This window comes from Ursus maritimus, unplaced genomic scaffold (genome assembly GCF_017311325.1).
Source record: "Ursus maritimus isolate PB19 unplaced genomic scaffold, ASM1731132v1 scaffold_13, whole genome shotgun sequence".
In the NCBI taxonomy this organism is placed as follows: Eukaryota; Metazoa; Chordata; class Mammalia; order Carnivora; family Ursidae; genus Ursus; species Ursus maritimus.
Genome location: NW_024423675.1, coordinates 37,797,754 through 37,816,649, shown reverse-complemented (window position 1 = coordinate 37,816,649; position 18,896 = coordinate 37,797,754). Strand labels below are relative to the sequence as shown.

General features: G+C 40.2%; 1 pseudogene; it reads left to right on the top strand.

Moving 5' to 3' along the window:
• The first annotated feature begins 4,495 nt into the window (after positions 1-4,495).
• On the top strand, positions 4,496-17,711 carry LOC121102215 (annotated as a pseudogene).
• Positions 17,712-18,896: the final 1,185 nt, after the last annotated feature.

Here is an 18,896-nt window from a genome sequence, read left to right as displayed (position 1 = left end):
AGGTTCTAGGAACAAAGCACTGAATAAGACACATATCAGCACTCCCCTTAAGATGTAAGATGTAGTGTAGATATTGTCAATAAATGGGCAATTACAATACATCAAAATATGTGCCATGGTAGAAAAAGTAAAAAGTGTTATGGGAGGATGAAGGAAAATAAATTTGTTAAGTTCAAGGGAAACTTGTGAGGTTTTCTGGGGCAGATGGCATTTAAGTTGACACGTAAAGATAAAATGGGAGACATGGGACACCCTGTAATGAGCAAAAGATCAATAAGTACCAAAAGAAAAATTATGGCAGTTATTTGGGGACAGAGGGGAGGTAACTAAGAGCTTTCATTTCTTTAAACTATTTGAAAATGTTAAGATTAAAAAAATCCATCTTCCCACACAAAACTGCTTCATTATATCACCTACCAGCACGGACGTATGAGCTACAAGCACTTACCTGCAGCGTCCAAGCAAGGACTCAAGAACTCACCTCGCTTGTCTTCACCAGGTTTTGCCTGGAATCTAGCTCCACCTGACTCTGAAATCTTGCCCCTGTAACGGGGCAAGTGAAATCTCCTTCACTGGCCACCGTGAACTTGGAATTTACAAATGGCGGGACCTTGTGGTCCCTGGTGCTGTCCCTGCCAGCTGCCTCAGGGCCTCCACCAAGAGTTGCCAAATTGTGTCCACTATATACTGAGCAAGTGCCAAAAACTCATGACTTCTGCCAAATTACTTTCATGATACAGGAGATTCATGGGCAATCGACAATACATTTTATATATTATGATAGACTTTACACCTTTCTTAATTTTTATTTTTTGAAATCAATTTTTGCTCCCAGACACTATGTGTGTACGCATACCACTCGACTCTGTTATAGTCACCTGATCACAACTTAATGTAACATCGATGTAATCTATTTTTATGAAGCTATAATAAATTATGCAATTTGTTTTAAAAAAAACATGAGTTTATAAGTTTTGCAACATATATCGAGATTACAAATGCACTTAAATCTTTGACCATCATTTCAGCTTCTGTCCTATAGACTTGCTTTTAGCTGTGTAACATAACACAGGTGCAGGGTGCTTCCTGCAGCATCATTTACAAGAACAAAATAACTTGAAAAAATATATCAATATGGGAACTAGTTTTAAAAATGATGGTTAATTCTTAGAAGGAGATAATATGTAGCCATAAAAAGAATAAGGAAGATATACATGTACTGACATGGAATAATGCTGAAGGCCTGTTGTAAAGAAAGCAAGGTGCGGCATCAGTGAGTGCTGGGTGTTTTGTATAAGAAAAGGAGAATACGTAAAGAATAGATATATGTGTATATATGTGTGCGTATATATATTTATTTAATACGTGCTATTATAGACTGAATGTTTGTGTCCCCCTAAAGTTTATATGGTATTAGGATGTGGGCCCTTTGAGTGGTGATTAGATCCTGAGGGCAGAGCCCTTATAAATGGGACTAGTGTCCTTGTAAAAGAGACTTTGGAGAGCTTCCTCACCCCTCCCTTTCTGTCACGTGAGGGCACAACAATAAACCCATTACATGTTAACATAAATAACATACTTTTATGAAAAAATCACTAGGTTTTCCAAAACAGAAATGAGAAGTGGCACTTTTTGCAAATCTCTTGAGTGTCTGACTTAACAGCAAGCTTCTGGATTTCCGTATCTTCTTCTGCATTCATTCCATTCTGACTGAAGTGTACGAGGATAATTTCACACAGATAAGAGGCTGTAAAACAGAGACATATTTTAAACCTTTTCAGATAGTTGTAGCTATTCTTCTTTGATATTACACCAAAACTCAACAACTAGTAGTTTCTTAAAGGTTAATTGCAGCATAGTATCCGAAACTCTACAAAGCGCTATTCATACCCTGTTACGTGAAAATCCATTGGTCCCCCTTCCACTTTGGAAGGTTCTTTTACCCATGCATGATTTTTTAAGATCACACATTGGTCACTTAGGAAATAGTGGTCCACTGAGTTGTACAGATGTTTTAAATGTTAATACATCTCATTTTACAACATGAAAAATTACATTTGCCGTATCACCACCAATTTCATCAGAACAGGTTTTTAGATACTGAAAAGCTATTGAGCTCACAGTGGTGAGTACAAGTTTTCCAAAATTCTAATTTCTATTTAAAAGCTCAAATTTTGTAATTTGCAGTTCATACCATCATTTGTTTTTCTTGAAGTTAACAGGCACATTTTGTTCATTTTGAAGGGTATGTTCGCCAAACACTTGTATGAATAACCATAGTTTGTTTGTCATTCTTTCAAGTAAAAATAGTGTTGTGTGAAGAATGCAGCTAGTTGGGTTTGCAACTCAGACAACCAGCAAGTGCGTTTCCTTGAGATAAACCAGTACTTTGGTATGCAGCCAAAGTGCTTTATATTACTTCCCTTTGCATCAGAGTCAAGAGTCAAGATTTAATAAAATCATTAACTTTTCTTGCTCATCAAAGACGTTCTTAAGTGAAATTTGCATGTTTTTATGTCTGAGTACGTGGCAGAGAAGACTATAGTGACTCCTAGTACAGTTGACTGCACTGTCCTGGTTCATGTCAAAGTGCCAGTGGTTTTATCCACCACGGCTTTTGCATCACTAGGGAAAATGCCAACAGTGAAAATGGCCGATGATGTCAAATTATCAGTATGAATGGCTTTGATCTCACAGAACCCCTCAATGCGCCTTGAGAAACCCAGGGGTCCACACATCACACTTTGAGAAATGTTTGCATAAATAATTTTTGAAGTACTATATTAGAAACTGGTAATATTATTTGCCTTCAATGAAGAGCACTGGATAATTGAGGGACAGGTGTGGGAGGAAGATGTTTCACTACATACCCTTTTTACTTTTTGAATTTGAACCAAGGGAATGTATTAGTCATTCCAAGATAAATTTAAAAATGATTTTAAAAACCATAAGAAACTTGAAAGCTGGACCAAGGAAAGTGAGGTGACAACTCATATTTATACAAGGATAATAGTCCACATGGCTGCATCGTTGCAAAGTGGCTGGCTGGTATAGAACTCAGATGCTTTTAGAACCATGGCTCCTAAGGATGCTTAGCCTACAGTCATTGGTGAGGCTCACACAAAAACTGCTAATTGGTATAGTAGTTCAGGCATGGAGAGTAAGCAGGGAACTTGCAATAAATCACATCATAATTTGATAATAATAAAACTCAGGGAGGAAACTCAGAAAGCTATACGTGACTGCAAACAATTAAAGACAACCAACAGTCCCTGATTACCATTGACTTCCCCCCCACCACCAGTCTCATCCCTACTCCTAAGCAATAAATCTACATGACAAAGGTAAGGACTGATCACATGAAAGGAACTGCGCTTTTCCATAACTAACCATCACGTTCACGTACATCCTGATCTTGGCCTACCTGCTCCACCTTGCCCTTCTAAATAAACAGACCTAAACTTGGATGCTCGGAGGTTCCCATCAGGTCATATCAATGAGTGAAGCAGGCCAGGAAAAAGAATTCCGCTGTCCTCTCGGTTTGTCTTGCGTGTCTTCATGTATGAGGTCACATAAGTTAACACCTAGGAAATATGTCCTTTTCCTCTTGACTCCACTGCAAGAAAAACAAAAGTTCCGGCGTAACCATAACTGCGAACCGACACGGGGCCTGTGTGTCAGAAGGGTAATGACTGGTGGGGACCCTGGTGACCTGGGGAGCATAGCCCTGTGTCAAGAGGACACCTGCTTCTTGGCTCTCCTTAGCAGCTCTGGATCTGCTGTTGCCATTGGAAATGCACACTTGGTGTGATCGTCATAGCTCTCACTTTATTAGAAAAGATAGAAATCTGAACATTTACAGGACATTTCCAAATTTTTAAAAATAGGTAACTAACTTTTAAAAAGTATGCAGTCTTTTCTTTTTAAGATTTTATTTATCTATTTGAGAGAGAGAGGGAGAGAAGACGAGTGGGGGAGGGGCATAGGGAGAAGCAGACACACCACTGGGCAGGGAGCCGGATGCGGGGCTCAATCCCAGGACCCTGTGACCATGACCTGAGCCAAAGGCAGACGCTTAACGGACTGAACCACCCTGGTGCCCTTTATGCAGTCTTTATATACAGGCAAACGCTATGTTGGTCAGAGAAAATGTGCCTGTAGGCTGATTTCACACTATAGGCTTATAGTTTGACATCTCTGATCTAAATTCACTTTCTAGTATCTTTGTGAATACTATTGGGGCATAAAGAGGATTCCAATGCAACTGACCTGTTTCTCTTCTTCAGGGAAGTTCATGCAGCCAAGACTAACTCCTCAATGAGGGAAAAAGAACTACTGACAATTAAAGGCACTCTGGCAGGACACTAAATTAAAGGGGCTCAGTACCCTGAGATAGGTCCTCACCTGACTTATAGGCTGTGAGTAGCTCAGGCAACCTTGAGAACTTGACTTGCTTCTGGGGAGGGGGAGCTCTGTTTTGCTCTCTGTATTGGTAATGAGAGACAGGAGCTCTGACAACCACACAGACACACTGCTCTATAAAGCACAAGACCAGCCTATCGCAGGAAATGTTCCAATGCAAACCTTTTGTGATCTTTCAGCCTCAGTCAGAGTTAAGGAGGATGACACAAGGAAAGTCAACCAACGCCTGTACGCACAGCACTTGCTCAAGATCCGGAACCTCCAGCAGTACGGTCCAGTGATAGGTGAGAGACTTCTTAACCAGAACAACTAGATAGATGTGTTGGCAGGAGCTGCACACCCACAAATACTGTGCTTCTGCCATGTGCAGCCACATGGCATTTGAAGTGATCCTTTGGAATTTCTGGTGACTCTAACTTTTGTGTCCAATACATGAACTCCTACGTCACATGCACATTGGAATGTAGGTCTGAGGGTCTGGAATAATTATTTCCAGCCCCTTGACCCACAAGTGCCTCTGGGATAATATCACCAGGTATTTTATCACTGGCTGCTCCCTTTTTCTTTCCTAAAGTACAAGATCATCTTGGTGGAAATGGATTCCCTCACCAAAATGACACACATTATTTCTGCATGGGAGGTCTATGCAGAAGTATTTTGCCTTCATGGAATCCCAGCTACTTCATCTACTCATTCTAGAAAGAAAATTCTGTTCGTATCCTTCTATCCATATCTATCTATGGCAAATCACAGGCCATTGGCCAGGCAGAAAGAATCTCATAAAACTCATTTTCCAGACAATACATCTGGTCTACCACAGTTGCTGTGTCCAGAACTTACTCCAACCCTCCAACTCTCTTCCATAGTAACAATAATTTCTACTCCTGTTACTTCTTTCCATCACCATCTTTCCAGCAACTGTTGAGTGCAAAGAGTCACTTCAAGCTATCCAAGAAGAGCAGTGGGAACTTACTTGAATATAAGAAGGAACAAAACCCAAAGGGAATGGACCTAGAAACAAAATCAGGATCAGAGAGAGCATCTGGCATTCTTCTTGACACACTCATATCCCTAACTTTTCGAAGTTGCTGGGAGACTGTTTCTCAGGACTGCCAAGGTCACAAGAGCAATAACTATACCTCAAATTGTAATAAGAATAATAAGGAATTCTTAGCTCCAGGAAACTTCTGGTTTACTTGTTGAATTTGAAAGTATAAAAATAATAATAATATCTAAGCCAAAAAAACCAAATAACCTACAAAGGGGAAAAAAAAAAAAAAAAAGACTGGCATCACACTTCTATCCACAGCAGTATTCAATGCCAGAGACCATGGAAAAATGTAAAGAGTTCTGAAGTAAAAGAAAGCAGGACCAAAGAACATTTTTCCAGGCATGGTGTCATGTAAGTAAAAACAAACATATTTAAACAAGAAAGAACTCAGGAATATAACACACTTAGCTTTTCTTGCAAAGAGAAATATATTCATTTGATGGTGATGACAAAAATTGAACTGTAATAAAAAATGAATCAAAATCAAAGACTGACGAATGGATAAGTAGATGGAGAAAGAGCATGTGCTGAACAATTAATCCATTTCCATAGAAAATACTGGGAAATAGCAACCAAATATAACTACAGGACGTTTTGGCAGTATAAAACTAAAACAATTCACAAACATGGCAAAATTGAGAGGAGCAGGTTACAAGAAGTGTCAGAGTGCTGACGTTCTCATCTCTCATCGCAGTGAGTCTGTTGACAGTGTCTAAACCCAAACACCGGTTGAAACAAAAAAATAACAATTTCCATCTCTTATTTTTTAATGTTAGGTTTTTTAAAGAGGAAATTACGTATTTTGTGATGAAGAAACATATTAGAAGTCATCAATTTCTTTAACTTTTTCCTCTATTAATTAAAATTAAAACTGCTACTTTTATTAAAATGAAACCGTGTAACAAAAGCCCATCCACCCATCCATCCATCCATTCCATTTCTACCTTTGACATATGCATTCTACGTGAATGGTAACCCCCGCAGCAGTGTAACGTGGCAGTCCAGATGCTTCTTTCTGTAAGCATATGCAGAAAGATGGTTAGAATGATGTGCCCCTAGTGTTGAGGGTTATTTCTCGGGGCAGGATTTTTAGTGATTGTTTAAACTTTCTTATTTGTATTTTTCAATATCTCTTACATTTTTAAAATTATATACTCTTTTTTTTTTTTTACAAAGAAGATGTTTCTTTAATTAAAAACAAAGACATAACATTTTAAATGAACTAATTAACCTCAAATACTCTCCCCACGTCTGAGGCGATCATTTTCAACCAATCTTGTTTGGACACTCTTTGGCTTCAATTCCACCTCCCCGGTTACTCTTGAGAGCTCTTGACACAGACCCTTGAGCCCACACCTGTCCTCTCTATCCCCAGTGTGTGGAACCTCACTTTTCCCTCCAGATTCCTATTCATTCTCCAGGAGTCCTAGAGGAAACGCATGCTGCAGTGTTTGCTGCCTGAAGACCTGAGTCTGATGTCACACACGTATGTAATGCGTGTTGTTATTTTACTTAGAAATTAATCTAACAGAACCCTAGGAGTTTAATTAATTTTACCATTTTATAATACTGTATAAAATTAGAAACAAGGTTTTTTTTTTGTTGTTGTTGTTGTTTTAAATGGTCTATCCAGCATCTGAACACCTGCATTTATCTGAAGAATTCTCCAAGCTTTCAACCTTTGCTGCTCACACACGCAGGTGCTAAGAAGTCTGGAAGCGTGCTTTCGCTGCACCCCTCTCTCACACACACCCAGACCTAAACTTGTCCGGTCACTAGAACCCTTCTGAGATTTGAATCCGCGGTGAGGGAGGCAAAGAAGAGGTAAGTGGAGAATTCATTTTAGAGGCAGCAGCCGCAGCAACAGTTACTAGAAGCCGTGCCAACGGCTGCGTCGTGCCCTGTGCTGGTAGAGACAGGTGGGAGAGCGGCAGCCTCCATTGTTCAGCCGGGGCTGTGATTGTAGCTGCTTAGCCTTCCTTTGTTCCTGCCTGTTTTCAAAGCCTGGCATTTTTGTCTTCCTGGAAATTCTGTGGGCTTCCCAATAACCTTTCAATAAATTCCTTTTCTATTTCATTCAGCCTGTATCAGTGTCTACTACTCGAAATTAAAATTTTTGACTGACACTGTACTTACGCTATGATTCTCTCTGTGTCTATCTATTGTATTTTAAATTGTAGGATAGGACCTCCAGCCTTAAATTCAAATTCTGGTAGTTGTCTGTATTGCTAAATCTGCGAGGCTTTTGACAGCCCTGTTTACTTAATAATGGACTCCTCTGTTTTCATTTTCTCGTAATGCATTCAACAAACATTTATTATGCAAAACATTATGCTGGAATCTGGGGATAAAAAGAGAAAAAAAAAAACCAAGACCTAGTATTTACCATCAAGGAATTCAAATTCTAGTGGGGAAGCAAGATAAGAAAATAACAAGGTGGGAAATGGTGGAATAGGGAGGGGCAGGAGGTGTTCTAGAAATACAGAAGAGCATCTGAAGAGTCAGGCGACTACTCCACCCCATGAGGGAACGTTGAGGGATAAGAAGTGAGCCAGGTGGAAATGACACAGTAAAGACATGACATAGTGTAGTTTATTCAGGAAGGCTCACGCAAATTGGCTCTCTTAAACGACAAGTGGAATGGGCGTGTCTGAGGGCTGTGTTTCTCAATCTTGTGAAATCAGCAGAATCACCCAAGGCTTGTTAAATATTAGATATCTAGAGCTCTTCCTCCATGAAATGTGGTTCAGGTCTGGAGAGGGGCCTCAGGTGACTCACAGGAAAGAGAAACTTTGTCCTGAGGGACTGAGGCTGGAGTCAAAATTCGGGAAGGGCTCTGTGAGCTAAAAAGTTTGAATTTTACTCAAACGGCAAGGCGGAGCCATTAAAAGATTTTAAGCAGCGCTGTGATAAAATCAGATTTGCATTTTCTAAAGTTCATATAAGTAGCCCTAAAGAACTGAAAGAAACCTGAGATTAGCAGTCAGGACACCAGCGGCAGGAAGATCAGTTAGGTTATTAGCAGTGCTCTGATTGGGAGATAGTTCGGATCTGAACAAGCTTATAATCTACAAAACGGAGAGAACCAACAGGATCGAATTTAGTGCAGCGGACTTGGTTACTATTAGCTGTGGGCTTAAGAGAAGAGAATTCGGAGATGGTGGCTAGACTTGGGACTTGTCCACCAGTGTGGGTAAGGGTGATGCTCACCCGGATGAGGCAGAGAGACAAATGCAACACAAACTAAAAAATGGATGAGTTCAATTTTGGCCATCGTTGAAAATGAAGTGCACGTGGGATGACAGCCAAATGTCTTTGGAATCTTGTGTATATGATTCGAGCACAAAACATGGATCAGAACAGAAGCTCTAGACCATTCTCAGGATAGAAGGGGCCAGTTATATTATGGTGTCATTCAAAAAACTGGAATAAAGACAGTAGTAATCCAGCCATAAAGGCCCACGGCAAGTTGCGTACACGGCAGGGAGTTAGTCTCAGCATCTGTTTACCTGGAGACTTACACGAAGTAGATTGCGGAGTCCCACTGGCTGAGGCCTAAGGTAGCAGCCAGAGATCCGTATCTTTTTAAAGAAACTTCCTAAGTGCTTCCAATGAGTAACTGGGGGTGGGACCCCCCAAAGAGGGTGGTAGTTCCCAAATTTGTTGCATATTAGAATCATATGGCAAGCTTTTTCAAAGTCCAGTGTCTAAGTCCCACCCCATACCAATTAAAACAGCCTGTCTGGAGTGGAGGCAAGGTGTATTTCTTTTTAAGGATCCTTAGGTGATTCCAGTGTGTTGTAAAATTTGGGAGGTACTGGTACAGATTACTAGTAACTAGATTGGGCCAAATGAAGTGTTGACACATAGTAGCCGAAAGCAGTGCAGTCAGACGCTTCCGCGTGAATATAGTCACGGAGTCCTCAGATCTGCTGAGAAAAGTAGGTAGGTGAAATCGACCCAGCGACCTTCTCAGAAATGAGTTATAGCCAAAGCTGTAAGAATGCTACAAGCTTAATGATGTTCTTCTGAATGAAAACAGTGAAATAAGTGAAGAGGTTCAGGTCCTCTTATTTCTGTGAATTGACAGTTGAAAGATTCTAAGTGAATTTATTTGAGACTGTACCAGAGGCAGACAGAGCGAGAATCGAAGGCTGCTGAAGAAACCGTGGGGCACGTGGTCCTGTAAGAGGCAGGCGAAGGAACAGACCACGTGCAGGGGGAATGGAAAGGCAAGTCAGAGAGGGAGGAGGACGTGCCAAGCCCGCTATGAAGGCGCGCGTTCAAGTTGCATCTTTCTAGAGTGTCAGCTTTGTTCAGTCATAAAGCAAGGTTAACAGCAGATTCTGGATTCCGAAGGCCGTGGCATTTTGCTGCGCATTTAACTTGCCTTCATATACGTCCCACCAAGCGAAGCACAATACAAGGTCACATAACAAACAAGATGCAACAAGGGGTGAGACGTTAAGGAACCAAACGCGAAGTCGGTCCATGCGCGCGCAGTTGAGGTGAGGCCTCGGTCTGGTCCCGGTCAAAGCTCGTAGGCAGGTGCCCCTTATTCTGTTCAAGCAGTGGAGATCTCTGTGATGTTCAGAGATCAATCGGGCAGAACCTTCGATAGCAGTTGCCTCTTTGATGTGGTCAGACGTAAACGGGTCCGCGTCTGGAGACTGTGACAGTTGCTGTAAAAATCCTCCCTTTCTGCAGGAGTTTCATCAGTCTTGGGCCTTTGCGGTCCTCCTCTGGTTGTGCCGGCGGTCCGTTCTGGGTGTCATCAGCCCGGGCTGCTTTCAGAGACCTCTGGTCTTGGCTGCCTTGCCCTTGGCTGCTGACGTCACTGTTCGACATAAGTCACTGCTTGACGTGAGTGACTCCATCTTGCTCTCCACAGAGGAAAATCAGTAAGAAGAGTATTGCAGAAGTTAGTAGCAGAGAAGAATTCAGGGAGGGAATAATCCCGTGTATTGAATGCTGCAGAACAGGTGTTAGGAAAATCGGAAATGATGTCAGTAGGACAGACCTCTTCATCCCTGTTAGAAACTATTGGACGGTAGTAAGCTGTTTCTCTTGCAACCGGCTTGATACCTACCCCCCTGACCTCATGACTGGTGCATGATTGAGGGAGGGAGAACTATTTGAGCTGCAAAGCTCATGAGCATCCTCCTTTCTCCAGACCACTCTGCACAAAAGTTATTGTGATGCTAACAGAAGATCCCTAAACAGGCCACTAAAATAACCCCAGGGGAAAGGAATGTTAACGTGGCCTCTGAGCTCCGATTTTAGTGTAGAGAAGTGAAGGCTGAGAGGGCTGTGATTGAGGCACCCGATTAGTCATTGGGTCTGCTCTATTCTACCCCTGCAACGTGTCTCATTCCTGCTTACTCACTCCGCTCCCACGCGCACCAGTTCAGCCCCTCGTGAACAACTCCCTTACTGGTCCTGTGCTTCCAGAGTCTGGCTCACTGGAGCGCCCTCGATCCGCGGGCACACACACAAATGCTCACGCAGGGCTGTCCTCCCTGAATGCCTCTCCCCAGACCATCCCCTCCCACTGGGAATCAACAAAGGGGCTCTGAATCAGATCACCCCCGTGTGTGTCCCTGCCGGGCCACTTATCGGTCCTGTGACCTTGAACAAATAACTTCAGTCCTCCATGCCTTATTTTTATCACCTGTAAAAGGGGTAATAACAGTGCTTACCTCAGAGGAACATTATGAGAATTAAATGAGCTGTACAGGGAAGGTATATGGCAACAACTGTGTGACATTAAGCAATTAATCTTGCTTGGGTTCCGTTTCCTGATCTATACAATGGCGATGCAAATCTTATTCACCTCGGATTGTTATGGAGATTAAATTAGAAAATGCACTTAAAGTAAATCAGCATAGTGCCTGGTACGTACAAAGCGTCAACAAATTGTAGCTGTTAGGGTTTTTAAACCCCAAATAAAAACGCACCATTAGGTGCTAAGACTCTCCTTAGCCCAGTGGAGAGAAATCATTTCTTCCTCCATGCTCTGCTCCTCATTTTAGTTTTAGTATGACAATTATTTCTCCCTTTTCTTTTCTTTCCTTTTTGTATTACTGTCACTTGTTTACATCTTCCCCTTCCCCTCCAGATTGTTACATTGAAGATAGAGACTGAGAACCCTATCTCCCTAATCTTTCTGTTATACGCAGTGTAGTACCATGTCATGATTTTTAAATTCACATGGTAGTTGCTCATTAACTGGAAGTTGAATGACTTTATTTACATTTTTATATTGGGGTTTTTTCCCCCTTTTAAATATATATTGTAAATTTTAATGATACTCAGTACGGATGCAATAAAAATGTGGGAAAACTCTATAAATTGGAGTGTAAATTGGCATAATCTTCTGGAAGAAAATATGGCACCCAGAGTTTCCCAAAATAGGGTACTTGTCAAATAAATTAGAGGAAATCGATATGATGGAACACTGTGGGATAATATCTATGTCATATTTTAAAATGTGTATATATACATATATATGCTGGTTATGGAAAGATCTCTAAAATGCATAAGTATACAAAGTTATAAAACAATGTAAATTTTATACTCTCTTTTGTGTAAAATTAAAATAAAGATTGATGTGAATTTATGCAGATTTATGCTTTTTAAAATTAGGAAGTGTATAAGCAATTGTTCATTTGGAGAGGGTGGTAGGGGAGGGGAAGGAGGGAAATGAGACTTTTCACTTTCCATTTTGTAACTTTCTGCATTGCTTAAATTTTATAACCTTTATTAAAGTGTTGATGGGAAGGGGCATTAGAGGCTACCTCTTTTTGGTTGTTTTATTCTGTGTACCTCAACGTATTTTTTTAAAAAAATGTATTGTGAGAAGTTCCCTATATAAATGCTTTTCAAAATGGCATTTTAATAGTTGTTTAACATTCCATTGTATGACATATATTATGATTTATTAACCCTTTTGTTGAGTATTTAAATTGTTTACAATATTTTGGCGATTGTAATACTGAAAAAAGTATTTGGTTATTTCTTTCGTTCTGGAAGTGGAATTGCTGAGGTAGTAGTAAAATTTTGCCACCGACAACCCTTGCAGTCACATTAGGTCTTAGAGTACCCTCGTACATGCGCTGAAGGCTTTAGTACGCAACTATGAAATTGGAAATTTGGAAGAGCTGAAATGCTCTGCACAACAGAGAAGAATTCTTAATCCCCTGAGGTAATGAGGGGTGGGGAATAAGAGAGAGAAATAAGATGTAAGACTGTGCTCTAAGGATGTGACCCCTCCCTCTTAGTGGATTTCTTTTGGAGACTTGTGAAGAAGCTGAATTGTTGGAAAGAGAAACAAAGACAGCATACAAACACAGGAGCCTGAGGCCAATTACACCACAGAGCATAAACCTAGGAATTAACAAGAACCAGGGGGAGGACTCGGGAGTTTCACCAATCAGGGAGCTGGGGATGGAGTCAAATGTAACTAACTAGCTTTCTCGGGGGCAGGACTTCCCACCCCCTCCTACAGCACGCAGCCTCCTCTGAGGACCTCTGTGCCACTGGCATAACAAAATCTTGTGATTCATATGACCAGATTGCCTCCTGGAGGGGATGTGCACCTTCTGCTTGCACCAGACGTGGAGAGACAGGCCTGATTCACTCGCCTTTGCCAATAGGGGCTAGTACAGTTTTTAAATCTTTAGCAAGTTAATGGAAAAAAAGTTTTCTCATTGTTTATTTGCACGACTTTGAGTTTAGAGAGATGATCAATGTTTTTATATTTGTCCCATGTCATGAAGAATGTAGAAGTCATCAAACAGGATCCTCTTTATCATCCCACAAAGACAGTGGTAACTACCACCTACTCAGCACTTGGTTATCTGCCAGATATTTTTAAGTGCTCTTATAAATGTTAACTCACTTAAAATTCACAAAACAAATCTATAACATAAGTAATACTTTCCCTCTGTTTTAGAGATGAAGAAATTGGAAGTCCAGAAACAGCATAACTTGAGCAAGCTAGTAAATGGAAGAAGTTGGATTTGAGCCTGTCCCATAATCTGGCCCCTACACTTTCTACCATGCTGCCTTTTTCCTTTATCCGCCCTAAACCCATCGCATACTTCCAGCACTTTTAGCGTCTTTAAAGTGTGGGGGACCAATCCGTCCTTTCTCCATTGGATTACATTGCTCAGTGCCTAACAGTCCTCACCCATCAATTCTCTCCTTCTCTCCTGTTCATCTTCAACCTCCCTTCAGCCCTGATATCACACATCTTAAAACAAAAACAAAAAGAAAACAATCACACTAAAAAGCAGAAACACAATGGCCCCCAAATCTGCCAAACCTGTATTTCCTTCCAACTAGCACAGCTTTTCTCTGTGATATTGTCCACTCATAGTCCCAACTTGGTTTACCCACCGTTAGTTCTCAGCACATTCCAATCCTGCTTCGGCCAGCCCGCTAAATCTGCGTTCGCCAAGTGCGTCAGTGATTTCAGTTTCCCCAAATTCAGTGGGTCTTTCTTTCACTTAGTTTGTATTTGATACAGCTGACCATTCCCTCTACTTGGAACGCTATACCCTGGTTTTCATTCTGTCTTTCCCGTCTCTTCTCAGTCAGCTTTGTTAGCAGCTCTTCTTATGCCCAATCGTTAAAACTTAAACTGAAGAACTTTCCTAAAAATTTAGACCTGTGATTTCTTTTCTTCACACTATATATGCTCATTCAACTTGACCACATCTAGCCTCATGAATTTAAATAATAGGGGCCTGGTGATATCTCCCTGGGTAATCCTCCATATGCTCGTTCTACTGGGTTGCACCTCAGACCTCTCCAACTTAGCCTATAAAAACTGAATTCTTTATTTTCCTCCAAAATCGAAAAACTTTTTCCTTACCTCCTACACCTAGTAAATTCCATGAGGTCAGGGACTAAGACTGGTTTTTTTGTTTGCTTATTATTTTGTTTTTAGGGACCAAGATTGTTTTGGTGACCACTTTATACCTCGAACTTAGCATAGTTATTTATACACAGAGGGTGCTCAGTGAATGTTTAATGAGTGAATCAATGAATAATTTTATTGTCTGAGATAATTCAGAATCCAAACTGTTTTTGCATAATGCACACCCAGAATTAGTGGAGGAAATAATATATGTAATGAGTGATTTTAAAAATCAGGAAAGGACTTTAGACAGCTTTCCATACATAAATCTTAGAGTTGAAAGGAAACATAGTTCAAATCTCTTGTTCTATAGATGAGAAAACTAATGTTAGTTTACTTGTCTGATATGGCATCAGTTTTGGCAGAGCTGAAGTAGAACCCTAGGGCCTTCATACTATGCAGAATACTCCAATATGTTTCAAAATTGTGTGTAAGTTCACTATACTTCATTTGTGTGTGTGTATATATATATATTGATTTATACAATTAGTATAGGTATCACTAACTGCAAACATTTCAGTTATTCCCTATCTACTCCCCCAATATGCCCTCAGAGACTAGAAAAGTGCCTGATACACAATGGGAGGTTAATAAATACTGTTGACTGAGTGACAAACTTAGTGACAACTAAAATAAACCCTAAATTTCTCGCTTTATAAACATAGTCACCAGGGGCTCCTGGGTGGCTCAGTCGTTAAGCATCTGCCTTTGTCTCAGGTCATGATCCCAGGGTCCTGGGATCGAGCCCCATGTCAGGCTCCCTGCTCGGCGGTGAGCCTGCTTCTCCCTCTCCCGCTTCCCCTGCTTGTGTTCTCTCTCTTGCTGTGTCTCTCTGTCAAATAAATAAATAAAATCTGTCAAATAAATAAATAAAATCTTCAAAGAAAAAAATGAACATAGTCACCTATGTTCTAAACAAACAAATAAACAAAAATCCCAGGATGCATTGTTTAAGAAGTATGAATGAGATTATAGGTATACCTCATTTTCTTGCATTTCACTGATGTTGTGATTTTTACAAATGAGCTTTTTGTGGCAGCCCTGCACTGAGCATGTCTGCACTGTTTTTCCAACAGCATTTGCTCTCTTCATGTATCTGTGTCACATTTTGGTAATTTTAACAATATATTCAAATTTTTTCATTACTATGTTTGTTATGGTGATCTGTGGTCATTGATTTTTGATGTTACTATTGTAGTTGTTTTGGGACTTGATGAAGTGCACCCATATGACAGTGAACGTATTGAATAAATCTGTGTGTTCTGATTGCTCTGCTAACCAGCTTTTCCCCATCTCTCTACCTCTCCTTAGGCTTTCCTAGTCCCTGAGATACAACAGTGTTGAAATTAGGCCAATTAATAGCCTAAGTGTTCAAGCGAAAGGAAGAGTCACACATTTCTCATTTTATATCAAAAGCTAGAAGTGATTAAGCTTAGTGAGGAAGGCATGTTGGAAGTCAAGATAGGCCAAAAGCTAGGCCTCTTGTGTCAAACAGTTAGCAAAGTTGCGAATGAGAAGGGAACATTCTTGAAAGAAATTTAAAGGGTTGGTCCAGTGAACACGCTAATGATAAGAAAGTGAAACAGCCTTATTGCTGATGCTGATAGGAAGAAAGTCTGAGTGGTCTGGATAGAAGATCAAACCAGCCACAGCATTCCTTTCAGCCAAAGCCTCATCCAGAGCAAGGCCAAAAGTCTCTTCAATTCTATGAAGGTTGAGAGAGGGGAGGAAGCCGCAGAAAAAAAGTATGAAGCCAGCAGAGGTTGGTTCATGGGGTTTAAGGACAGAAGCGGTCTCCGTAACAGAAAAGTGAAGGGCGAAGCAGCAAGCGCTGATGTGGAAGCTGCAGCAAGTTCTCTAGAAGGTCTGGCTCAGAGCATTCGTGATGCTGGCTACGCTAGACAACAGACTTTCAGTATAGGCAAAACAGCCTTCTATTGGAAGAAGATGCCAGCTAAGTCTTTCATAGCTAGAGAGAAGTCCATGCCTGGCCTCAGAGCTTCAAAGGACAAGCTGAGTCTCTTATTAGGGGCTGATGCAGTTGGTGACTTTCAGTTGAAGTCAATGCTCATTTACAATTCCAAAAATCCTAGGGCCCTTAAGAATTATGCTAAATCTACTCTGCTCGTGTTTTATAAATGGAACAACGAAGCTTGGATGACAGCTCATGTGTTTACAAGGTGATTTACTGAATATTTTAAGTCCACTATTGAGACCTACTGCTCAGAAAAAAAGATTCCTTTCGAAATATTACTGCTCATTGACAATGCACCTGGTCACCCAAGAGCTCTGATGGAGATGCACAATGAGATTAATGTTGTTTTCATACCTGTTAACACAACATCCATTCTGCAGCCCATGGATCAAGGAGTAATTTTGACTTTCAGGTCTTATTATTTAAGAAATATATTTAGTAGGTCTATACCTGCCATTGACAGTGATTCCTCTGGCGGATCTGGGCAGAGTAAATCAAAGACTTTCTGGAAAGGATTCACCATTAAAAAAAAAAAAAGATTTATTTATTTATTTAAGAGAGAGAAGGAAATCACAAGGGGGAGAGGCAGAGGGAGAGGGAGAGAGAATTTTGAGCAGACACCCTGAGCGTGGAGTCCGATGTGGGGCTGAATCTCATGACCCTGAGATCAGGACTTGAGCTAACACCAAGAGCCAGATGCTTAACTGTGCCACCCAGGTGCCCCAAGATTTACCATTCTAAATGCCATTAAGAACATTTGTGACTCATGGGCAGAAGTCAAAATATCAAGAATTTGGAAAAAGTTGATTCCAACCTTCATGGATGACTCTGAGGGATTCAAGACTGCAGTAGAAGTCACTACAGACGTGGTGCAAATAGCGAGAGAACTAGAATTGGAAGTGGAGCCTGAAGATAGAACTGAAGTGCTTCCATCTCACAATAAAATTTGAATGGATGAGGAATTGTTTTTGATGGATGAGCAAAGAAAGTGGTTTCTTGAGATGGCATTTACTCCTGGTGAAGACACTGTGAAGATTGTTGAAGTGACAAAAAAAGAACTAAGAATACGACATAAATTTAGTTGCTAAAGTACCGACTGAGGTGGGGAAGATTGACTCCAGTTTTGAAAGAAGTTCCACTGTGGGCAAAATGATATCAAACAGTATCATATGCTACAGAAAAATCATACTTGAAAGGAAGAGTCAATTAATGCAGCAAATGTCATTGTTGTCTTATTTGAAGAAATTGCCACAGCCACACCAACCTTCAGCAATCACCACCCCGATCAGTCAGCAGCACTAACATCAAAGTAAGACCCTCCCCCAGCAAAAAGATTATGACTTGCTGAAAGCTCAGTTTATCATTAGTGCTTTTTAGCAATAAAGTATCATTTAATAAAGTTGCGTGTGTTGGTTTTTTAAAGATATAATGCTATTGCACACTTAATATTTATACACAATAGTGTAAGCTTAACTTTTCTATGCACTGGGAAACCAAAAAATTCACTTGAATCTCTTTATTGTGATAATTACTTCATTGTGGTGGTCTGGAATCGAACCTGCAGTATCTCTGAGGTAACCCTATGTAGGTTGAATGGGACATGGGGAAGTAATCTTGTTTTTAAAAATCTGGTTCTTCTAAAACAGTGGACAATCATTTCTTTCAAGTTTCTTCTCTGTGCCAGGTACTTTATATACCCTGTCTCATTTACTTGAGGCAGCCCAGGAAAATAGGTATTATAACAATTTCACATGTAAGGAGGTAGATAGGAATTCCAAAAGAACAAGGGAATTGTCTAGAGTTATGTAATAAATAAATATCAAATGGGATTTAAATCCAAATCTGGGGCCATGACATAGACTTTCCTCTCTGATGGGCTATTTTTTCTAAAACAGTGAGGAGAAAATGTTATTTATCTACTTATTAGACTTCTGAGCTCAAACTAATTTGGGGTGTGGCAGGCAGAATGAGGAATACAATTGTACTCATTTCTTTAAGTCTAAATCTATCCATCCATATACCTATCTATTTAAAACCTAAAATTCATGAAGAGCAAACTCTATTTTTAATGTGTTGAATCAATTTTATTAAGGATAACTTACATAAAATAAAATGCATTTGTGTTAAGTTTACAATTTAATGTGCTTGACACATTGTATACCTGTGTAGGCATCACCTGAATAAACAAATGTATTTCTATCACACATGAAGTTCCATTAACTCCTAGTTCCCAGCTCCGGGCAAACACTAATCCATTCTCTGTCATTTTCGATTAGTTTTAACTATTCTAAAATTTTATATCAATGAAATAACGTGGCATATATTCTTTTTGTATTTGGCGTTTTTCACTCAGTATGATATTTTTATATATTTTATATGCCTATATGCAAGTATCAGTAATTCACTTTTTTCTTGTTCCTGGTGGTATATTTACTGAATTTATCATATTTTTTAATTCATTCACCTGTTTTCAGACATTTGGGTTAGCTAGAGGTTTGGAGTATTATTAACAAAGCTGCTTGTAG